Raw genomic sequence first — 25,961 nt, forward strand, 5'->3', positions numbered from 1 at the left:
TTTTTGTTTGCTTTGAAATTTTTGATAATACAGTTTGAAAAAAATAGTAACTATGCTTTCCCCAGCTGTTTCTTCTCTTGCCACACCACCTTACCACCACCACCACTGAGAATTATTTCTTAAGACACTGCTGCAGATTATCCACACTCAAAACTTCCCCAGAGACACCATAAGTCTCTTGGCACAGAATATGTTTAAGGTATCCTGGATACCTTCGTTCCAACATATCAACACAAACAAGCACTGCATGTTTGTGAAAGACTGGGCTTTTAGTCATATTTACTCCTGTCAAATATATTACTAAGGAGTGGAAAAGAGATAGGAGGGAGGTATAATATCGTAAGTGGTTTTTTGTCTTGTATTATATACATCATCACTAAAACAAAGGAAATAGTAACCTGTTAGCAAATTCTAGCTTCAAACATTTTTTAAGTGATTTGAAAAGTATCTCCAGAGTAAGTGGCAAATGCACTCACATATCTGTGATTTAAGACAGAGAAAATGTCTTTCTACCCATTGACCATTCTCCTGTGATTCAACAATGATATGCCACTGCATTGGTTCACTACACTTATATTAGCTGCACGGTCTTTGTAGACATCTGAGTTTGCAGCATTTAACAATTGTTAACTACTAAAATTCTATCCAACACATTTATATTTGTAATACTTACCCACTACGTCTCTTCTTTAAAGGATTCTAAATTTTATAAATTGAGTACAGCTCACATCACAGTATCACCAATGCTACCACCTGGCCTAGCACTCAAGTGAATAACAACCTTACCTAACTGGTTCTGAAGGGGAAAGTAGTCCTAACTGATACGCTGTAATTGGTACCTTGATCGTAGATAAATAGCAATTATTTAATCTGCAGTTCCTTGTTGTCTTGATGTTAACTACATATATTTCTAGAACATAATATAAACACTGAAAATAAAATTTCATTTCTTCATCATGAATCTTTATTTAACTATATGTTTAATTATAATATTTAATTTTAAGTATATGATAAATTATACTAAGAGCCTTCTAACTTCACCCTAGAAAATCTACATTAAATTTGCCAATTAATTATTAATGTTATTTCAAATACAGTCAATTTTCTTTTTTTCCTCCTAGGGGAAAAAATAAGTTAACATATTTTGTGAGGTTTTAAATGTTGAACTCCTGTTTTCACATATAATGCTCATTTAATAATTAAACCATCTTAGTATTAATCTCATTCCTCTTCTTTTTAAAAATACAAATTAAAATAACTTCTCTCAAATCAATATAAAAGTAGGTAAGTTCTACTGTCCTTTAATATAGCTCAGTAACTACAGCCAACAATAACTAATAATCAAAATACAGGACTAGAATAGAGAAGTTTGGATATTCCCAACATAAAGAGTGGATACACCATTTACCTTGACTTGGTAAGTATATATTATATACATATTTTTAAATATCACATTATATACTCTAAGCATCAATTAAAAATAAAATTTTTAATCTAAACATAGTGGTACACACCTATTATCCCAGCACTAAGGAAAAAGAGGCAGAGGATCCCAAATCTGAGGCCATAGTAGACAAACAAGAAGTTCAAGGACAATCTGGCTGAGCACAACATTCTGTCCATCTCCACCACCCCACATGAAAAATAGCAATAAGACCAGGCACTGGAGCTCATGCTTATCCTAGCTACTCAGGAGTTGAGAATTGGAAGAAAGGTTTGAAGTCAGACCAGGCAGAAAAGTCTGAGAATCAAGATTAAAGGTGTATTACTACTGACATCACAGAGAATGTAAAGAATTACAAGATAAAGGTACAGTACGCAATTCAAGTAAAGAACTGTAAACAATTCTTAAAATTGTTATAATTATACAATTCTTAAAATCACAAATAATTATTAGGTTGGGTAAATAATTTCATGTTAAAAATATAATTTACATAAAACTGATAAATTCTTAGAAAGATACAATTACAAAAGTAACACCCAAAGAAATACAACTTTTAAACAGACTTATAACAAATAAAGAAGATTGAGTTAATGGGAGAACTTACAGCAAAGAAAGATTAAGACCACGTGGCTTCCCCAGTAATTCTATCAAATGTTTAAAAACAGAAATTTAAACTAATCTTAAAAATTCATCCAAAACATTGAGTAATATTTCCTCATTTATGAAGTCAAAAACATTTATCACGAGAAGTGTACAGACAAATATCCTTTATGAGATATGAAAATCCTCAAGAAAATACTAGCAAACCTATTTTTTAAACATATATTACATCCCATGACCAGGAAGAATTTATCTCATAAAGGTAAATACAAAATTCAATCCATAAAATAAAACAGATTAACAGAATAAAGGGGAGAAAAAAAAAGAAATCACTGAACATTCAATCAACCACAATGAGGCAAAAGAAGAAACAGCCAACTGTAAAATGAGACTTTAAAATACTATGAATATCAATTATAACACAGAATATTAAGCAATTATAGTCTATGTATTTAAAAGAAATGAAATAGGTTAGAGTAGTGATCCATGTTGCATGTCTGTAAACCCAGCACTCAGGAGGCTGAAGAAAGAGGATTGCAAGTTTGAGGTCAATCTCAGCTACAGCACAAGACCCTGTTTCAACAAGAATAAGAGAAAAAGAGAGAGAAAACAAAAGAGGAAGAAAAGAAGGAGGTGGAGAAAGAGCAGCAGAATTAACAAGTTGAGGAAATAAAGAGAAAATATGAAATTGACAGTATAATAAAGGAATAAAAGTATATCAAAATTGACAGAACCAATAAATAATATAACAACACTAAAGAATCATGGAAAGTAAACTCATTTTAGAATATCAAGAAATTAAGCTAACTTGATATTAAACATCTTCCACACACATCTACCAATGTATAGTTCATTAAAGCACAACTATAATTATACACAACTGTCTTAAGGTTAGAAAAAAAAATTGTATTGCTGAATACCAGATACATTAGGCCACATGGTAATTTCACATCATCCATCCATGAAAGTATAAGCATTTGTTTAAAAGTCACAGAAAATGCAGAGCGTACTGTACAAAATAGGTTAACTCCTCCTGGCACTATCATTTATCACTGTGCTAGTCCTAACATGTCCATGCTTATGCTTGCAGTTTGTTTAACAATCTCAAGTGTACCAAGTAAACACAGGGCCTTCTGTAATTATTTCAGAAGAGGGAGGATACTTAGCAGACTCACCACAGAGCCAAAGTATCAGCAGAGAACCACTATCTGTTACTTCAAGGCTTGATACTGAAACAGTGGCTCAGAAAACAAGATACATATTTACACATTCTACCTAAGCCCAAGGGAAAGTACAATCTACAATGCTTCAAACAGATTTACCTCTGTGTCACTAAACCCAAACAAGACATTCAAATTGAAAGAGCAGTTTGTATAGTTCCTCCCTTTCAAAGAGAGCTCAAGCCTGTTTCCTGACTTATGAGGCCTGTCAGTCAAGAAAGGCAGGCTGATCCTTCTCACCAACTTCCATCATTCCCTGTGCTTAATAATCTATTGACTAAATCTGTATTTCACCTGCTAACAGAAAACTCCAGATTTATTGTTGTTTTCTACAACCTGGACAGGCCAATGGATAAGTGAAAAAGTCTGCTCTCAGACTGAGTTCACAGGCAGAGGCCTCCAACAACCAGGCCACTTTCAGGATGGTGGAGGGGAAAAAAACATCATCATCTTGGTATCTATGTAGTCCATTTGTGGCACACCAGTTTCGCCAAAGTACAACAGTAAGGAAGATACCCCCAACTCTTCTAACCGTTATAAACCTATGTACAGCCTTACAACCACTTAATGCACTTCTGATTAAAAAAAGCCAGTCATACTGAGATAAAACTTGTACATAAAACTCATTACACAACCAGCATTTACATCAAAATCTCCACAAATGAAACAAGCAGGGATACATAGGTCAGAAACATAATTTCTCAATATACCTTGACTTTCCCAAAATTTTCATGCTAATTATAAACACCTACAAAAATTATGAAAATATCTCAGCTATATAATTACCAAATTCTGAATACCATTTTTAAATTATAAACTTTATTAGAAATAAGAGTATAATGCAAGAGTTATTTCTATTTATTATAAGTGCAAGAAACAGAAATTTATAAAATTTTGGTCCTATATGTCTAACCCCTTTCTCAAATTGTCCGTGTAACTTTTTTCAGAGTACATGACCTTGGTTGGCCTTAGATACCTTATACCTTCTCTGTAAAACTGGTAATGGCAGTGTTGCCCTATTTTGGAACTGTTGAGCACATCAAATGAACAAAAAAAAAATCTTAACTATTACAAATTTCTATCAAAATATGTCAATATAAAACAATTTGATAATGTTATCATAATTTTATCTGTGTCAGCATGGTCTATAAAGACATTTAACACTACTGACAGGCTAAGGAGTAGAGCTCAGGGGTTAAGTCCTTGCCTAACACATGCACAAGACCCTGAGTTCAATCCCTAACACCATAAAAATAATGGTAACAATAAATTTTTTTAAGAATAAAAGATCAAAGCAGGACATAGTAGGTGGCTGAAGCAGAAGGATCACACATTCAAGGAGAGCCTGAGCTATATATACTGAGACCTTGTCTTAAAAACCTGATAAGTAAAATCTCAAACAAAGCAAGTATAACAAAAGGAGAACATCGTGGCTGGATGTGGTAACTCACACTTGTAATTCTAGCTTACAAGTGGTAAAACAGCTCTCATACTCAAGAGGATTTAAGACCAGCACAGGCCAAGGTTTTCAAGATCCCATCTCAACCAATCCTGGGCATGATGGTACATGCCTGTTATACCAGCTCTAAGGGGACAGAGGAGCCCAGGCAAAAAAAGTTCAAAAGCCCTTCCTTTCAACAGAAAAAGCTGGGTGTGTTGGCACATGCATGTCATCCCACCTATAGTGATAACCAACAACAGGAGGACTGTAATCTAGGCTGGCCCAAGCAAGAAACAATAGCCTTTCTCAAAAATAACCAAAGGAATGGAAGTATGGCTCAAGTAACAGATCACCTGCTTAGAAAGCAAAAGACTGAATTCAAGCACTAGTGAGGGGGGGAGGGAGAGAAGAGGGAAAGAGAGAGAGAGAGGGGAGGGAGGAAGGCCCAAGTCCTGAGTTCAAACTCTAATAGTGCTCCCCTCCCCCCCCAAAAAAAAAAACTATGCAAGTTTAAAATCTGACACTTGCAAGCAAATTCTACCAAATTTTCCAACTGCTTATGCTTTGCTCATGGTATCTGATTTCTCAAGACTGGTTTCAATGCTCCCTTCTCCCAAGTACCATGCTCAGTTATTTGACCAAAAAAGCAAATAACTATATTAATAGTTTAGAGTTCTATGTTAATTTTTTCAACAAATTTGTAACAAATGTCTTCACTAACCACTGGAATAGACTTTAAGTAGGGCACGACACCATATGTATTAAAATATAGTCAATTGACAAGTTATTGCAGTGCATTGTAATGAACTCTATAGGGAATATACATTAGTACCAAGGGTTGTAATGAAATAATTGTTTGGAATAACCTCAATCCAGCTATTTTCTTCATTTAAACAGGCCCTGTGCTTACTGCTTTAGGAAGCCTTTCTTAAGAACCAACCAAATGAGCCAAGAATCTATAATCTCATACAGTTTCATGGGCCTTTATTCTCAAACTAAACATGAAACAACTTAGTTGAGTGACTTATTTATATGACATCACTTATGATTACACATAAATAGTAAGCACCCAAAACTTTTTTTCTTTTTTTGTTTTTTGGGTGGGGGGGTCCTGTCGTGGGGCCTGAACTCTGGGCCTGGGCGCTGTCCCTCAGCTCTTCAGCTCAACGCTAGCACTCTACCACTTGAGCTACAGCGCCACTTCCAGATTTTTCTTATGTGGTGCTGAGGAATCGAACCCAGGGCCTTGAGCATGCAAGGCAAGTGCTCTACCACACTGAGCCACCTTCTCAGCCCGAGTATATATTTTTTTTTTTTGCCGGTCGTGGACCTAAACTCTGGACCTAGGCGCTGCCCTCAGCTCTTCAGCTCAAGGCTAGTGCTCTACCACTTGAGCCACAGCGCCACTTCCGGCTTTTTCTGTTTATGTGGTGCTGAGGAATCGAGCCCAGGGCCTCAGGCATGCAAGGCAAGCACTCTACCACTTCCCACTCTAGCCACCTTCCCAGCCCCAATTTTATATTTAGTATTCAAACTCTAGTTTAAAATTCATTCCTGGGGCTGGGAAGGTGGCTCAGTAGTAGAGCACTTGCCTTGCATGCATGAAGCCCTGGGTTCGATTCCTCAGCACCACATAAGCAAAAAGAAAAATGCCAGAAGTGGCGCTGTGGCTGAAGTGGTAGAGCACTAGCCTTGAGCTGACGAGCTGAGGGACAGCGCCCAGACTCAGAATTCAGGCCCCACGATCGGACCCCCCCCCAAAAAAATTCATTCATTAGCCAGGCAATGGTGGCTCACATCTGTAATCCTAACTGCTCAAGAGGCTGATATCTGAGGACTGAGGTTTGAAGTCAGCCCAAGCAGGAAAGCCTGTCAGATTCCAACCAAACCAGCAAAAATAAACTGTAAGTTGAGAGGTGGTTGAAGTGGTAGAATGTCATTCTTAAGGAAAGAAGTCAAACAAGGGGTCAAGACCCTATATTCAAGCCCTAATACCAGCAATAATAACAATAATAATAATAATAATAATAATAATCTCATTTGTCAGGTTCCCAATATGGAAGCACATGAAATCTCCAATTTAGCAGTGGGTTTTACATATTCTGACAATTTCTAAGTCTATTTTGAGCATTTAGAATTTTTTCCTACAGAAACAACTTTACATGTGATTAGGTTCTCAGATTAACTTGAAAATTTAGTACCAATAGTGCTTTAGTACATAATGTCTCTATTAAAAGAAAAAATTCTAGAAAGGAACTGGTGGCTCATGCCTATAAACCCCAGCTACTTAGGAGGTGAGATCTGAGGATTGCAGATTCAAAGCCAGCGCAGGCAGGAAAGTCATGAGACTCTTATCTCCAATTAACCACCAAAAAAAAAAAAAAAAAAAAAGCAAGAAAAGAAAAAGTAGAGATGTGGGCTCAAGTGGTAGAGTGCCAGCCTAAAGAACAGTACTAGGCCCTGAGTTCATGCCCCATGACCAGCACAAAAAATAAAATTGAAAAATGAAAAAAATTCTGTAGGAACATTCACTCATATTTCAACTTGAGAATAAAACATATCTTACTACGGTCCCTACTGACTGCATCCAACAACACAGATTTTAATCTAGTCTAGCAATCATGGAGAAAGGATTCTGTGTACCAGCTGTATACTCCCAAGTGGTTACAAGCAACAGCTTGGACAAAAAAAAAAATCTACAAGTTTTACAGTAGTTCTTAAATTTTCTTTGGTCACACTTACAAACACGATGAAAACTACAAACCCTTCCCAAGAAAAAGCTACATCAGTGAACACTAGATGAACCACCTCAACTTCAACTGCAAAGTATAAGGTGAATGTAATAGACTACACACTAGAAAAGACTGTAAAATACATGCCCAACACAATGTAAGCCTTGTTTTAAATTTTCTAGTACCTACATTTTAAAAGTAAACAAAAGTGGAATTTCAACAACACATCTTATTTGAGTATTGACAATTAGTATTTCAATATGTAATCAACATTATAAAAATATTAGGTGCTGGAATGTGGTTCAGTGGAAGAAAGCATGTTCAGCAGATGGAAGATGCTGAGTTCAATTCCTAGCAATAAACTGTGTATGTGTGTGTGTTCTTCACATTCTTTTTCATATTAAGGTTTGACATCTTGTTTTTCTATATATTATATGAATCTCACATGCTCAACTGCTGTATGTGTCTCCCAGATACTAAATTAACATAGATTTGCTAGACTATACAGCGTGGACCAATAGATTTGTACAAGCCTTTATTAGCATTGGGATCCCATTACATTCTCAAAATTACTCAGGAGCAGGGCATCAATGGCTCATGCCTATAATTCTAGCTACTCAAGAGACTCAGACATGAGGATCAAGGCCTGCCAGCCCAAGCAGACAAATCCAAGAAACTCTTTACATACAATTAGCCAGCAAAAAGATAGAACTGGAGGTGTGGATCAAGTAGTAGAATGTCAAGGGTGAGTGAAAAGGCCAAGCAAGAGCTTAAATCCCTCAGTTCAAGCATCAGTATTAGCACAAAGACTCCAGAGAAGCCGGGCACCGCTGGCTCATGCCTGTAACCTAGCTACTCAGGAGGCTGAGATCTGAGGATTGCAGTTCAAAGCCAGCCAGGGCAGGAAAGTCTGTGAGACTCTTATCTCTAATAAACCACCAGAAAACCGGAAGTGGTGCTGTGGCTCAAGTGGTAGAGCACTCGCCTTGAGATGAAGAGCTGAGGGACAGCACCCAAGCCCAGAGTTCAAGCCCCACGACCAACAAAAAAAAAAAAAAAAGACTCCAGAGAGCTTCTGTTTACATGAGCCATACTGATCCATATTTACTATATTAGAAATAAAAACTGAAGAGCTGGTGGCACGATTCAAGCACAGGGGACCAGCCTAACAAGAATCAAGTTTAAATCCCACTATTTAAAGATAAACGTTTTTAATGAATAAAAATTGAGAATTTTATCTCCTTTATCATTTTAAATAAACTCATTATATATTGATGTACTATTTATGGAAAATTGTAATGCTAGAAATCAACCCCTGGGCCTTGCATATTCTTGGTAACTGTTCTAACACTGAGATCCTACAAATTGTTCTAACACTGAAGTCCTACAATTTTTCAAACAAAAATGTAAGAGTAGCACTTTTCACAGAGACCTTTTTCTATTTGGCTTAAATTAAAACTGCTGGATTCTTACACCTACTTCTACAGGAAATCTGTAATATATTATTCTGGCTGAGTGAAGCATACTGAAGAGAATTTTGCTCACACATTTATAGACAGAAGGTGAAGATGGTGTTTAATAGTCTTTTCAGATAACTGGATATTCTGGTCTCCGCTGCTATACAAAAAATAATATGGTATCTATAACCATATCACTGAAGTTTTTGCATTGCTACAATCTTTAAATTAATCCTATATTCTGTATCTGCATCATTATACAATGGAAAATCTCAGTTCACTGAAATAATGTAATCTTTCATTACACAATTTTTTATTTTAAAAAATCACATTTACTATCAACTACCTCTTCAAAAAAAAAAAAAACTTTAAAGAAATGGGAGGCACTAATGGCTCATGCCTATAATCCTAGCTACTCAGGATACTGAGATCTGAGGATCCCAGTTTAAAGCTAGCCCAGGTAGGAAAGCCCATAAGGCTCTTATCTCCAATTAACCACCAAAAAGCCAGAAGTGGCTCAAATAGTTGAGTGCTAACCTTGAGGACAAAAATACTAAGGGCCAGCACGTAGGCCCTGAGTTGAAGCTCAACACAGCCGAAAAGAAAAGAAAATGGAGGCTTGTCAAGCTCACAATGGCAGATACAACTTTCCCAAAATCATCATCTCTTTTGAAAGTTCAAATTCCAACATTAATAATACCTGTCAGTTGTCTTCCTTGAAGTAACAAACTCACCTCATCATTTGAGAAAATGTCTGTCAAATACTGAAATCTAAATGAAAAATCAGTCAGTGATTCTTTCAAATAAAAAAATGACATTAGATGAAATAGAATTCTAAGTGTTTTCCCTCAATTATTCATTATGCCTCATTATGCAGTAAGAGCACTATGCAGTAAAATATATTTCCCATTTTCTTACTCAAGATGTGACAAAGAAAGCCAGGCATCAGTGGCTCATGCCTGTAATCCTAGCTACTCAGCAGGCTGCTCTGAGGATCAAGATTCAAACCAGCCCAGGCAGGAAAATCTATGAGACCCTTATCTCCAATTAACCAGCAAAAGGCCAGAAATGGCACTACGATTCAAAGTTGTAGAGCACTAGCCTTAAGCACAAAAGCTGAGGGACAGTGCCCAGGTTCTGAGTTCAAGTTCCAGGACAGGCACAGGAACATGAGCGCGCATGCGCGCACACACACACACACACACACACACACACACACACACACACACACACACACACACGGGAGAAGGGAGACAGGCACAGGAACATGAGCGTACACACACACACACGGGATAAGGGAGACAGGCACAGGAACATGAGCGTGCGCGCACACACACACACACACACAGGAGAAGGGAGACAGGCACAGGAACACGAGCGTGCGCGCACACACACAGGAGAAGGGAGACAGGCACAGGAACATGAGCGTGCGCGCGCACACACACACAGGAGAAGGGAGACAGGCACAGGAACATGAGCGTGCACGCACACACACACACACACACAGGAGAAGGGAGACAGGCACAGGAACATGCACACACACACACACACACACACACACACACACACACACACACACACACACACACACACACACACACACACACACACACACACACACGGGAGAACGGAGAGTGGCTTAAGAGACAGAGCACCTGTGTGGCAAGTACAAAGCCCTGAGCCCTGAGTTCAAACTCCAGTTCAAGGTAAGAGGGGAGAGAAGAATTGGAGAAAATAGAGGAGGAAAAAGGAGAGGAGAAGAAAAACACAAGCCAAATGGAGTCATGTACATTAAGTTCTTAAGTAGAAAATGGTAATTAACTGGCACACAAAAGAATGGGAAAGAAAAAAATGACCCAAAAGATAGCCTTTAAAGTTGAAGGTAAACAGAGACAAATATTAAGACATTCAAGGTAGATGAGGAATGTATCTAATTTTTTGTGTTTTTTTTTTTAAAGAACTCCCTTTGGGAGAGGGAGGGGGGAGAGAGAGAGACAGAGACAGAGAGAGAGAGAGAGAGAGAGAGAGAGAGAGAGAGAGAGAGAGAGAGAGAGAGAAAGAAAGAGAGAAAAAGAGAGAGGGAGAGGGTTACATTGTCCAAAAGGAAATGTACTCTTTTTTTTTTTGTCGGTTGTGGGGCTTGAACTCTGGGCCTGGGCGCTGTCCCTGCGCTCTTCAGCTCAAGGCGAGCGCCCTACCACTTGAGCCACAGCACCACTTCCAAAAATGTACTCCTTACCTGACTTATGTAACTGTAACTCTTCTGTACACCACCTTTATAATTACAATTTAAAAAAAAATTTAAACGAACCTTACAACTTTCGGGTGGGGGGGGAGGGAGATTTGGGGGGAGGATGGGAAGGGATGGGAAGGGGAAACAAAGGAGGAGGCTATAATGCTTGATAAGAAATGTACTCATTATCTTGCCCATATAATTGTAACCCCTCTGTACAGTATTTTCATAATAAAAAAAAAATTAACCCATTTACTTAGAAGAACTGACCCTAGACAAAATCTTCTTTGGTGGGAACTCCATAGATAAAGCACTATTCTTTTTACTTTCATTAATATAAAAATATGCCAAACCATCAAAGAATACATGTTGTTTGTTTTTACTTTTGGAACAGCATCTTGGTATGTTGGTCTAGCTGGTCTTAACCTGCTTAGCTCAAGTGATCCTCCTACCTTAGCCTCCTAAGCAGCTGGGAAGACAGGTGCAAACTAAATTATTTCATGATATCGTAATTTATTGCACTGCAAAGACCTTAATGTTTCATATTCCAAGTATATATCAAATATATTTGTGTTGTAATGTAATAAAAGATACTTTTTAAAGATCTATTTTCTTTTTACTTTGAACACCTGTAGCATATTGTTATTCAATGCAGAAAGCAACTGATATTGCAGCAAATGGGCTTCAAACCTTACAGTTCCTATAACCCTGAAACAAGACCATAACAAAGTATGAGATACAAACTATTTCTCTCCCTTGATTTCCTTTCCTTCTACTTTACAGGATATGTCCTAATTCTTGCTATGCTAGATTCAACTGAAGAAACTAAAGTAAGGCAATTTTATTTACTTTACAGTGTACAAATACATTATTTTATGTAAGACCAGGCCACACTAGAATGAGACAACATTCAGAAGAAGCTAAAATTTAGAAGAAGTTAAAATTTAAATCTAAAATGTAGTAGCTAAGATTTTAAACTTTTTAAATTATTCCTAGTATCTTAACTCAATAGTTTTAAGCAAACAAGTTGATGGCCCTCAGAAAGAACATGTAAGTTTTAACTTTGAAGCTAAAAAAAAAAAAAAAAAAAAAAAAAGGATGTTTGGGAGTCCCTTACCACCTCATGCTCCTCAGACATCACCCATTAATGCTTCATCTTGGTCCTCTAGCTCCTTTACACCTACTCCAAGCCCACATTCTCAATCAGAGATGTACATAGAGCCAATTATAGAATTCCTATGTAAATTTTAAAAATGCTAGAGTAAAACCATGAGACCAAAATTCTACCTTCCACAACCAACAGTAACACTGTAGCTTTGAGTGCAACAAGTATTCCAATCCCTCTTTCCCTAGTTAAGTGAAGGAACTAAAATTAGATAATCACTATAGTTATGGGAAATTTAATGAATCATTGCCTTTTTTAATTCCAATTAATATTCAGGATATTTTTTTAAAGAAGACTGAAAAGTTCTTACCCTTAACTTCAAGTTCTTGTATTCTATCCACCATCCCCTATTCTCATAATTAGTCTTCCACAAAGCAAAATCAAAGAATTGGTTTTTACATTATTAATAATGACTGTTACTGGTGGGAGTATAAAATGTCCCATAGAGGCTCATATGTTAAAAGCTTAGTCTCCAGATAGTGGCATTTTCTGGAAAAGATGGCAGATGTTTTAGGAGGTAGGCCCCAGGAGAAGGAAATAGGGGTCACTCAAGGTATGGTTGGGAAGATTATATCTGATCTACTATGTCTTTTCTCTCTACCTGCTCTCCACTATGAGAGCTGACTTGCTTTGTCACAAAGCTTCCGCCAGGATGTTTTGCCTCACCAAAGGCCCTCAAAAATTGTGAGCCAAAATAAATCCTCTCGAGTTGTTTCCTCAGGTATTTTGTTGCAGCGATTTAAAAGTAACTGATAAAGAGGTATGCCATAGTTTTGAAAATACCTGCAGCATCTGTTAAGAAAAACAGCCAATGTTCTAAGGCAAGAATGAAATCAAACACTGAGCTTCTAGGGCTAGAAATCTATAAGGCATAAGTAGCACTCAATTCTGAACACTAAGGACACAGTTAGCCTTTACAATTTCACTTCCAATATTCCCTTTTGATAAACAAATAACATACAAACATATTTAAAGAAATAAAATTCAAGGACCCACAAAATTTCTAAAATTTCAACTTCAATGAAATGCAAAACAACTACATACTATAGGTTGATTATGAATTGCCCCCCCCCCCCAAGAGCTCATGCATTGAAGGTTTGGACTGTACTGGTGGGTCCAGTTACTGAGAAGTGATTAAATTGTGAGGGCTCTAACTTTATCTGTGGATAAAAACCTTTGGTAAATTCAAAATGTGATTATATTAGGGGGAAGTGATAAAAAGTAGGAGGTAAATCCTGCCTGGACTCTTCTTCTGCTTCCTAGCCACCAAGAGATGGGTAGCTCTGCTTCACCATGCCATTCTGCCATGATGATCTGCCTCACCGCGCACAGAGACAATGGAGTCAGCTCCAGTTCAGAACATAATGTCTGAAACCATGAGCCACAATAAATCCTTCCTCCTTTGAAATTGTTTCTCTCCGCTATTTGGTCACAGCAATAAAATACCTGACTAAAACAACAATAAAATATGTATCACTACCTTCACTGAGTAAAAATCAAAACTATCAATAAAGGTTGAGTTCTTAAAAGTTTCTCCTTGGGATTATATAAATATTTCACTAAAAATGAAAACTGTAAAAATTACCAAACATTTAGTCGACTTTTCACTAGGACTTACACAAGGCTGACTGGATGAATTAAACATCATGTTGTGCTAAGATTTATCCCAGTTCTAAATTTGTCCCATCAGATATATCATGCATACACACACAAAAAAAAAATTAGAAAAGCCACGTTACAAAAAAAAAAAAAAAAGCCATGTTACTGCAGACACAGTGAACTATCTTACAAGCGTCTCTTATTGATCACGGTAGATACCATCATAGGCTATGCACAAATGAGCACATATATACCTTACTTTCAAAAAACCTTCAAAGCACATATTCTACTAATTATGAATCGGTAACATTAATTTTGTTGTTGCCATTATTATTGTTTATTCTATACAAAGAATAGAGCATTAACATTCAACAGGGGAGATTGCATGATGCAAGCCAGAGAATGAAAAGTAGGTCACAGCTAGTGATGCAGATTTCTTTTTCCTAGAAAAACAATCCTAATGAAATATTTCACTATTGTAAGTGATGTCAATACTAATGACTAAAGAGTAAATCTACATTACCACTTCATTCAAAAGAAAATACTTGAGTATGTAAAACGTTCCAGTCAGCCCTAATTACTATTTGGGCAACCTAACCACCGAAACTTAAGGAAAATAAGTAAATACAGCATTTAGGTATGGAAGTGGTATTTTGGAACTCTTTTGTCCAGAGAAGCAAATAAGGAATAGAAAAATATCAAGGTAATGATTTTCAGCTGGCAAATCTGTATAAAGACTTGGTTTGCAACCCTGTGACCTTTGTGCCAAGCTTACAAGTTTGCTAATCTAAAAGCAAACTCATTATCTCTCTACTTAGAAAATAAGTAGCTCTAGGACTGGGAAGGTGGCTCCGTGGTAGAGCGCTTGCCTTGCATGCCTGAGGCCCTGGGTTCGATTCCTCAGCACCACATAAGCAAAAAGAAAAAAGCCGGAAGTGGCGCTGTGGCTCAAGTGGTAGAGCGCTAGCCTTGAGCTGAAGAAATGAGGGACAGCGCCCAGGCCCAGAGTTCAGGCCCCACAACCGGACCAAAAAAAAAAAAAAAAAAAGAAAAGAAGTAGCTCTAATATCATGCAGACCAGTTGGAGGGGTCCTTGTCATTTGTTTTATTTCCAGTCTTCAAAAGATGAGTTCCCATTCTTTTTAATCCCACACCTTCTTAAGACATTCATGGACCCATTAAGCCTTAGTACTATCTACCAGTCAAGACAAAGCCATACACACTCGATCATTCCCCTAACTGTCCCTCCCTTAAGATCAGTCATCTAGAACACACAAACTAGATGCATCCAGCTTGTCCCACAATGTGATGACATGGCTTAAGGGAAGTTAAGCAAGAACATAACTGATAATCATATTATAATAAGCCAAAAGTCCAAAAATAAATCTGATTGTACTTTTTTCATACATGTAAAAAATGCTGCACCTATACAAATATCTCTATGTCTATATTTTAATTACTATCATGGAACATAATAAACAGAGTTAAGGTTGTAGATGTAGCTCAGTGGTGGAACATGTTCTCAGCATGTGTGAGGTCATGGCTCAATTTCAAGAACAACAAAAAACAGGAAAGAAGCCAATATCAACCCTAAAAATCAATTATCAATATTATTGCTATCCAATTCTTTTACAGTAATTGTGTCCTCTGTAAATTATATAAGTTAATATGCCCTTCGACCAATTTAACCTCTTACACATGTACTAAAAAATAGCTACCACAAATACAATCCTGCAAGAGAGAAAAAAAATGCAAATCAAACCTTAAAGGGGCTAATTTTTGTTTTTTTAATGCCAGTGTTGAAGCTTGAACTCAGGGTATCACACCTAGCTTTTTCACTCAAGGCTGGCATTCTTACCACCTCAGCCACAGCTCCACTTGGGGCGGTGGGGGGGTAGGGGGTTGAGAAAGAGAGAGAGAGAGAGAGAGAGAGAGAGAGAGAGAGAGAGAGAGAGAGAGAGAGAGAGAGAGAATGTGTGTGTATGTAACTGGAGATAAAAGTCTCACAGGCTTTTCTGCCCTCAGCCATTGTGTGTGTGTGTGTGTGTGTGTGTGTGTGTGTGTGTGTGTGTGTGTGTGTGTGTGTGTGTGTGTGTGTGTGTGTGTGTGTGTGTGTGTGTGTTTGGTTAACTGGAGATAAGTCTTCTGTTTGTCTATGTCTGTGTATCTATGTGTCTGTGTGTCTGTGTGTGGTTAACTAGAGATAAGAGTTTCACAAACTTTTCTGCCCAGGCTGACTTCAAACCTCTATCCTCAGATCTCAGCCTCCTAAGTAGCTAGAATTACATGTGTGAACCAGCTTACAAGAACTAAAATTTAAAGAAAGACATTATATTTTATTGAAATAAAACAAAGCTGTGTAAGCTATATGACTAACCCTTGCTACACAGGATGCTAAATGAAGGCATTAATACTCATCCAATTGCAGACAGTTTCATAAGTAGATAAAAGATTGCAGAAAAGTAACTTCTATGTACAAAAGAAGCAAGTATCTGTATTCTAGACAAATGAAAAATGCAAAATAAATGGATTTGGAAAGTATCTTAATCTGCTCTGAATGCTATAACAAAATACTACAAATTAAATGACATATGGATAATAAATCTATTTTTCACAGTTCTAGAGGCCAAGATCATGGTGCTAAAGATTCAGAGTCTGGTGAGAATCTCACCAGGCCCTCACAGATGTCTTCTCACTGTAATTTCACATAGTAGAAAACAAACAAAGTCTCTCTAAGACCTTCCCTACCAAGGCACAAATCACAATCTTGCTCTCATGACCTTAATCACCTCCCTATGCCCTACATCCTAATTCTATCACCATGCTGGGTGGAATCCCAACATGTAAGGCAGGGATTAGGGATGTCACAAACATTCAGACCTTTGCAAAAAGCTTGTGAGAAGTAGCACAGTATTTTACACAGAGTAAGAATGAGATTAAAACTACTGTGAGCAGGCTGGAAAGACTTGGCAGAGGGCCTTGAATCAGAGTAATCAGTCAGTTGGTTAAGGCAAAAGACAGTGAGATGAAAAGTCCATTTCAGGAAGAATAAACTGGAAGGAACTCAAGAACTGATTTGGCAAGGAAAGGGCCGAAAGAACAGGGGGAATGCTAACGTATTTATCAAAGTGAGAGATATAAAGGAACTAAACTAGGGTTGACAGCCCTGGGCCTGGGGGGGGGGGGGGGGTCAAATTCTTGGTTAAAAAAGTTCTAACATTATTTCACACTCTTCCTCATATATTCTTCTCAAATAAAAACCTGAACAGCACAAAGCCTTTTACATCTTCATCTCTACCAGTTACCTAAGTAAATACAAAGTATAAAAAGAATAAGTAATTAAGGTAACACATTCCTTTTGGAACTATATATTCTGAAATGTCATACAATAAAGGATATCATATACAGCACCTTCTTGGAAAATACTTTTATACCAAATATTAAGGAATAATTTTACACTGCTGGATAAATAATAAGTTGCTGATTCACTGTAAACCCAAATGTATAATAAAACATCCTTTATTAGTCTTAATTTTAAAAATTATTTGTTGCTACCCTTCCCAAGTCCATGCTCCTCCCTCTTTCCCTTTCTCTCTTTCTCTCTCTTTCTCTCTCTTTCTCTCTCTCTCTCTCTCTCTCTCTCACACACACACACACACACACACACACACATATTAGAAGGAATAAAATTTATTTAGACAGAATTAAAGAATACTAGAATGGAAAATATGCTAAAAATTTATCTTTATCCACTTCATTTTTAATCTAAAGGAAACAGGGGTCAAAATCTCACAATGTAACTTAAGGACAGACTTAGATTAAAAGCTTGGCCTGATGTCAAGTTTTGCTTTTTTTTCTTCCCAGATAGTTGCAATTAACAATGTGTTGTTTCAAAAATAATAAGAAATGTTAGGATAAACCAGGAACAACAACTATTTCATATTTTAAAATAACATCCATCACAAATGCCTCTCTAAAGATTATGGCCCAAATTATGCACTATTAGAAGTGGAATTCTACAAATCTAGAATAAACTAAAAATTTCAAAAGGCCGTATAACCATTTTCCTGCAAAGAGATTTCTGAAACTATTAGCAGACGTGTGCTGACTGATATAATTTGTAAAGATGATACACAGACAAATCTCCACATTAACTAAGGGTCCAAATAGTTTTAAAGCTCAGTCAAAAACTACTCAGCTTCCCAATTCAGTCCCCTAAAAATAGCATGCTTGTGGATCACTAGATGCATGCAAGATACAATCGGGAAATAAACAAGTCTCAACACCTTGGAGATGAAACCTTATGTCCAGACCACAAAAGAAAAACCTTTAAAGTATTAAAAACTTTGAAATTGCTACACAGGACTCTAATTTCTGAATTCTAAGTCAAGGCTTTAATTATTTTGATAAATACCAAACATTTTCTAACATATCTACATGTTCAAGTTCTGATCAAAATAAATAATAGTAATATGTGGGAAATAGAAAAAGGAAATAAGATTCGTGAAGAACACTAGATGAAGACCCTGAATCAATGTAAAAAAAATCAATATTCCCTAATATTAACATCAAGAAACTTTTTGGTGTTTCAATTTTCCCTCCTACAGACTCCATGGTACAATATGTATTATTTTCATTACTCTTAATCACTGCTTTGCCTGGAAATGTCAATATTAACTACAACACATTATTACAGTTAAAAACTAAGAAATTTAACATTATGCAAAACTTAATGGAGATAAAAGCACAATTGCCACTAAACTATTTCAAATGCTGAAAACTGGGAATAACTGTTTTGTGTCAGCAGCTTGTCTGTGAATAAAATTGCACCCTGTAGAGAAAATAGAACAGTGGCCCATGAAAACTGCATCCTAGGAGATTTCCCTATAGTGAAAACATACATAACCCAAAAGGGAATCATGTGTTAATAATATGCTATAGAGCTGATGTCATGGCTCAGGTGATAAGAATGCCTTCCTAGAAAACCAAATATTGGGGAGAAAAAAAAATTAGCCAGGTGCCAATGGTTCACACCTATAATCCTACCTATCCCAGGCAAAGATCATGACAATTGGGGTTGAAAGTCAACCCAGACAAAAACTTCACAAGACTCCATCTCAACAGAAAAGCTTGTCATCTTGGCTACAGAGGATACACTGAAGAATTCCAAGATCAGCCCAGGAAAAAAGAGACACTATCTCAAAAACCACAGCAAGAAGGACTCAAGCAGGACTCAACTGATAAAGTGGTAGAGTGCCTGATTAGCAAGCTCAAAGCCCTGAGTTTAAACCCCAGTACCACCTAAAAATAATAGAAATATTCTATGTAGTGTCCTTTCACATTTTATGGTGGAAGTACATGCTATTAATGAAAATCAAAACTCTATGTATCAAATTGATACTAAAAAACTATATATGATTATATAATTGTCTAATTAAAGAATCAGATTTTGTGCAAACATAAATGTGATACCTTCCAGGATAAATGTGATACCTAATGCAAAAGCAATTTACTATAACTATAAAACCAAATTTCAGTAAAAGCTTATAACCATATCTCAATCTAAAATTCACCTTTATTTATTTAATGATTTGGTATGTACCTATTGGGTATTTTCACACACTTCCTTCTTTCATCTTCACAGAAGCTATTAACTGCACATTTCAAAATATGTTTCCCAAGAACTTAAGTCAACATACACAAGAAATTCCTGGATATGCACTACAGCAAAGGAACTAAAGATTCAGGGTGACATATGTCTAGCCTCTGGTTCTGCCCTCAAAAGGCTCTTTATCAAAAAAAGCTGTCAACATCGATGGTAAAAGTAATTTTACAGCTGCATGTAATACCTTTTCTCTTTAAAAAACTAAAACTGCTTTTGTAGAATAAAGAAAAATATACCAATAGAGAAAGATGACTACCCAGAGACATCCAGTTATTCTTTCTTTATTGTTCCAAGGAGATTAAGTGAAATGGCACTTTACCTCAACTGTTGTCTGCCTTCACTAAACTGCAAATTCAGTGTCCCCTGGCCTATGTAAAAGACCTTTGAAAGTCCCATAAAGTGCCCTCCATTGGTACTTTTCAATTTGCAAATTAGGACTTTAATTCTATTGAAGCACAATATGTGGTTTCACAAAGTCACACATCATTTCCTTTGAGAAGTATGTGAAATGTCCAAGGTATAGAAAGGCAGCTTGTAAACACAAAGCAATTAAGTCTTTCTAGCTTCAAAACCTTTACTATCTAGTAGAAAAGGTGACAGAGGAACAATAATTAACCAACCACCTCAGTGTTTCTAAGTACTTACACAATTGTGTCTCAGGAGAAAAGATTATATGTGTTAAGAAGGAAAAAAGCAAATAGCTACAAGTGTCTACAGGAAGGAGGAAGTGATCATAACCAGTAGTTAGGGAGCACAGATTACACCCACAGTGACAGTCAAGTACAAAAAATAGTCACAGAATAATAGGAAGTAGAGCACATTGAAGCTGGAGCAAAGAACACTCACCCAGCAAATAACCAGACGTTAGATTTAAAAGAGAGATTAAGGACAAAGGATAACTATCAACATCAAGCCAAAACATGTGATCAAGTACAATGATTTATCAGCAATATAACTGCTCCATTCCTAAAATAATAGTCTATAGAGTTCTCAATAGGAAATCCTCACACCACTCTGGTAGCTCTTTTCTTTAGTCTTGAGTCCTCTATTTCATTGGTTCTTAAAGTGTGCTTGGTTCACTGAGGAAGCTGGCAGAAATGCTAATGCAGAGACTTAACCAGCATTTACCATACCTGATCAAATTTTGGGTTTAATGTTTTGGATTTTACCAAGTCCTTCCAATTATTCTGATGAATACAAAACATTTAAGATCAGTTCTCCACAGCTTCAGTGAATACCTTTTCATTCTACACTGACTCCTTATATCCTTCCCCTACCTGGGTTTTAAATAATACACAGATGCTCACTGTCCCTTGTGCTGAGCTTCAGATCATTTATTAAATTCCCCACACAATATCCCTCCCAATACCTCAACTAAGTAAGTATGCCCCGCAAAATTCAGTTCATTACTTATCCTAGCAAATGGTAGGCATATCCATCCAAAAGGTATATAAGCAAGTCATTTTTAAAACTTCCTATTACCCATACCTATCCAATTCACCAGTTGACTATGACCGTTTTAATCATCTTAACTTCTACAATCTCAACCATTTTCAATTTAGCAATCTGTATATGAAAATATCAGAGTATGTTACTGTTCCAATTTTAATCCTTCAATATCTTCAAAGTACATTTTAGAAAAACTAAACACCTCAATATAAACAGGAGGGCATACAAAGCCCTGGACCCTGTCATCTCAAATCCCTTCTACATGTAATTCACTCATTGTGGTCCATGATTCTGAGCATATTTCACTTAGTGAAACTCTTCTTCTTGTGGGACTTGTCTTCATGACCTGCTCCAAAGCATTCTGCCTTCAAATCTCAGCTTTCACCTAACTTTTCCCGTCCTTCAGGTGTCTGCTAAAATTTCAAAAGGCTTTCCTTGGTCCTCTATTTCAAACTCTGTTATTCTCTCACAAAATCTTGAGCTAAGTAACCATGTTAATTAATTATTCTTGTCTGTTTAATATCTGCTCCCTCTCCTTAAGGCCAAAGAAATGCTACACTATACAAGTAGCACCAAGTGCTACCTGAAACATAAAGAGATATTTAATAAATATCAATTGGTGATACTTTTGTTACACTCCTTTTTTTCTTTCTCTTAGAAACATTAACTTAGAAGTTCTTCAGTAGCCACAGATAATTTCTGCAAATGAAAAATCATACTTAAATCGAACATTTCCCGACTGATTTCCATTGCAAAATGTTACATATCTTACTACCTTCCTGAAAAATTAACAATGAGAAATGGTTTATGTACAGTCTATATGGATTCAATTTAAACAACTAACTCTGAAAGAACTACAGCTACTTTTACAGAACTCTAGTAAATTCCTGCCTCAAATTACTAACAGGCCAATAACCCACATTTCATCAGTTAAATTTTACCCATCTCTTCATATTCATAATCTAATTCCTATCCAGCCTTACGGTCTCATGATTAGATTATTTCAACACATTAGCACAGGTCTCCCAGTCTGACATTCCTTTTATTTAAGTCCATTTTCTGCCATGAACATTTAGGGGGGAAAAGTCCCCCACTCAACAATCACTTTGTACTACCAATTTCTATTAAATTCCTCAAACTAGCAACCATGGCTTTGTTTTGAAAAGTGCATGATACTACCCTATGTTTTAATAAAACATGAAGGTCACATTGAGTTACATATGCTTGACAGTGTAACATAGTTTCAAGCTAAAACTGACATAATTCTATCTTTCTGAAGCCCAAAACTGGGGGTTTGTAGAGACTCCTAAAACTGAACCAATTTTGAGAAAATACAAATGCCATTTTTGAGAAAATACAAGTGCCTATGATATCAGTCCTCTAAACTTTGAGCAGAAACTAAAAAAATACCAGGTGCCAACATTGTCAAACATACAGTGTAAGCGCTTGACTAGAAAGATAGTATAATACAAATATTTGTTTCAGAGAAATACCCCAGGAATTCAGTCATCTAAATGGACCCCTGAAATGTTTTCTCAATTACAGATTTTAAATAGTACATATATACATCTATATACATTTGATGATAGGTGATCTTTATTTGGGGATACCATATTTGTCAATTAACCTATTTCCTAAAGTTTAATCCCTCAAATTTGTGGCAGTTTCCTGATTATTTTTATAGACATGTATACACTGGTTTAAAAAAAAATCTTAAGTCACTTGACTCATACCCTGTTATCACACTCTAGAAAAGTGGCCTTTTCATGATCAATTTGGTGCACTGACCATGTTTCTCTCACTTTTTTGCTTCTAATTGGTGATTTCACTGTTTAAAATGGACCTTGGCAATAATGTATAAGTTCTGCCTAGTATTTCTAAGTAAAGAAGCATGTGACATTCCTTAGCAAGAAAATATATGTACTTGATAATCTTCACTTAGTGTGAGTTACAGTGACACTAGTCATGATTTCAATTAAAATATATTAAATAAAATACAGTAAGTACAATGTCTTTAAACACAAACACACATTAAACAATGCTGAATACTGAGTTGACAAAAAATGTTGTATACAAAGTCTTCCAGGAACCTAATTCTGTTACTTCCCCTAGAAGCAATGATTTAGTATTTGCTAATTCAGTCAGTGTTCACAGTAACTACTGGGACATAAGAGACAAAGAAAGAGACAAAGACAGACATGGACTGTTTTACTGAAAAGACAGTGAAGAGGTCACACTAAATAAGTTTCCTGTGTTTATAGCAACATAACAATAACTGCTCAAGACATGGCATCTAGAAGATCCTGGTGTGGCTTAAACATTGATCCAAAGCAAAACTGTAAAATTTACCATTTGTTTTTTGGTCTATGGTAGCTTTTAATTATTTTTTTCTTCACTCAGTAGTATAGCTTTCTCTGATTAAAATGGTTCTTACGCTTTTTTACAAGAACTCACTCCAATAATAGACAAACATGTGCTTAAACATCTTGTTTAACTTACAACATTACTTATTTGGAAAGGAAGGAAGACTGTCAGCATCTGAAATAAGAATAAAAAAATCGGGGCTGGGAAGGTGGCTCAGTGGTAGAGCGTTTGCCTTGCATGCCTGAGGCCCTGGGTTTGATTCCTCAGCACCACATAAGCGAAAGAAGTGGCGCTGTGGCTCAAGTGGTAGAGCGCTAGCCTGGAGCTGAAGAGCTGAGGGACAGCACCCAGGCCCAGAGTTCAGGCCCCACGACCGGACCCAAAAAAAAAAAAAAGAATAAAAAAATCATCAAGATCAAAAAAAGCGAATTGAGCTGAGCACTAGTGGTTCATACCTATAATCCTAGCTACTCAAGAGGCTGAAATCTGAGGATCTCAAAAGCCACCCCAGGGCAGGAAAGCCTAATCTCCAAAGAACTACCAAAAAGCTGGTTGGTAATGGAGCTGTGGCTCAAAGTGGTAGAGCACTATCCTTGAGCAAAAAAGCTGGGGGGGGGGGGGGGGGTTGTTAGGGGGATTGGAGTGTGGGAGCTGGGGAAGTGGGACAACAACAAGGAAGGGAAGGGGTAATAATGATCAACAAGTAATGTACTCATTGCCTTACTCATGTAACTGTAACCCCTCTGTACAACATCTTAACAATAAAATAAAAAATAAAAAAGCTCAGGCAGCTGGACACTGGTGGCTGGCTCAGGCTCACAATCATAACTACTCAGGAGACTGAGATCTGGAGATGGCATTTCCAAGCCAGTCCCAGCAGAAATGTCCATGAGACTATTATCTCCCAATTAACCACCAGAAAACCAGAAGTGGCCCTGTGGCTCAAAGTGACTGGCCTTGAGTTAAAGAGTTCAGGGACAGTACCCTGGACCTGAGTTTAGCCCCCCACCCCCCCCCAAAAAAAAAGAAAGAAAAAAGAAAAAGAAAGAAACAACACTCAGGCAAAGACAGCACCCAGGCCTTGAGTTCAAGACTCAGGACTGACACAAATAGACAGACAGAAAGATACACAGACAGACAGATTTAAATGTCAGTTGTATGTATTAGAGAGAAAATCAACACACAAGTGTAGGTAGGCCTTGTCCTCTAGGAAGGAATAAAGCCTGGTCCCAAGAGCTGGAATGTAAGATCAGGAAACTCCATCTTCCAAGAGTTTCTTCAACCTTTGTTTCCTCCTAGCACTTACTCATTTTTCAAAACAAGTGACAAACTTCTGGTAAAAGCCAATGGGAAATTCAAACAGTAACATCAGTACTTAAAAAGGTATTTGTTTTTATGCTTGAATGAAGGCTGTCACTTTGAAATTCAATTTTATTTTCACACTTCAAAATTATTTTTCATGAGTAAAATATGTTTTTTATAAGTAAGATATGCTTTGGGCCCTGATGAAAGTTACAAATTCAAAATCTACTTTATAAATAGATTTAATTTACAATAACAAAATAACTTGCTCAAAGTAATTTCAATTAAATACTAACACAACTCAAAGGCAGAGGAATAATCTGTGAGTTAATATCCATGTGAGCTTGAAGTCTACAACCCAATCTAACCCAACACCTGAAATAATAAATGCCTGTAATAAATTCATCAGCACAGTAAATCTATCAAAACTAATCACCATAATTCAGTCTTTTGAAAATTATGGTATTCCCCTCCACATCTCCAACTCACAGCAAGTTTCATTAAGCTGGAAAGTAGTTAACAAAACAAGGACATCGACCCCCAGATAATTGAAGATTTCTTTCTCTTTATTTCATACAGAAAATTCAGGGTTTCCTTGCATTAATTTACTATTATTACTGTCATTCCCAAAAGCGCAAGCGGAATCTCAGTCTTCTGCTTTCAAACCATATCACTAACTTTCCTAACTTGGCAAACCAAAAACTTCACTCTTGGATTTCTTTTCTAGTAATGTTAGAACTTAGGATTACCATTTACCAAAAAAAAAAAAAAAATCATGAATTCTTAGTTTGTAATAAATAATACGGATGTCATCATATCAGTTGCAAGTAAAAAAAAAAAAAAAACGGTATTTTTCCACCAGCCAGTTTTACCAAGAATATAAAAACTGAAAGTCTAGAGATCTGGTTCTGTCAAATGCTGAGTAAACTTTTTTTTGTCTGGTTACTAGACGTCTTCCTACCTGTTTCGGACAAGGAGAAGATCCAACACGAGTGGAGCCTAGAGAGGCACGTTAACCAGCTTCACCTCACCTTTTAAAAGTTCGGTCGGGGGGCGAGGGGGAGAGGGGGACAAGAACAGTATCTGGTCCCGCGGGTGAGACTTCGGGAGTACCAGACACAAGCGGGCTTCAGGGGTTCGCGGTCCTCCCAAGTCCACACCGGCTGAATTCGGGGCGCCAGGCTCAACACACAGACACACACGCTGTGTTGGTGTGCGTCCGTGTGTGGATGCCCATGCTAATAAACTAGAGAGCGCGCGCGATCGTAAACCTATCATCTACGGGGTGAG

The 25,961-nt window shown here is 37.0% G+C and overlaps 1 protein-coding gene across 1 annotated transcript in view; it reads right to left on the reverse strand.

Annotated features, from left to right (window-relative positions):
• Bmp2k (BMP2 inducible kinase) overlaps positions 1–25,961 on the reverse strand; it is a 90,710-nt gene that overhangs the window by 64,188 nt on the left and 561 nt on the right. The gene's annotated exons all lie outside the window — the stretch shown is intronic.

The sequence above is a fragment of the Dipodomys merriami genome, unplaced genomic scaffold, assembly GCF_024711535.1.
Source record: "Dipodomys merriami isolate MVZ:Mamm:240054 unplaced genomic scaffold, mDipMer1.0.p SCAF_9, whole genome shotgun sequence".
In the NCBI taxonomy this organism is placed as follows: Eukaryota; Metazoa; Chordata; class Mammalia; order Rodentia; family Heteromyidae; genus Dipodomys; species Dipodomys merriami.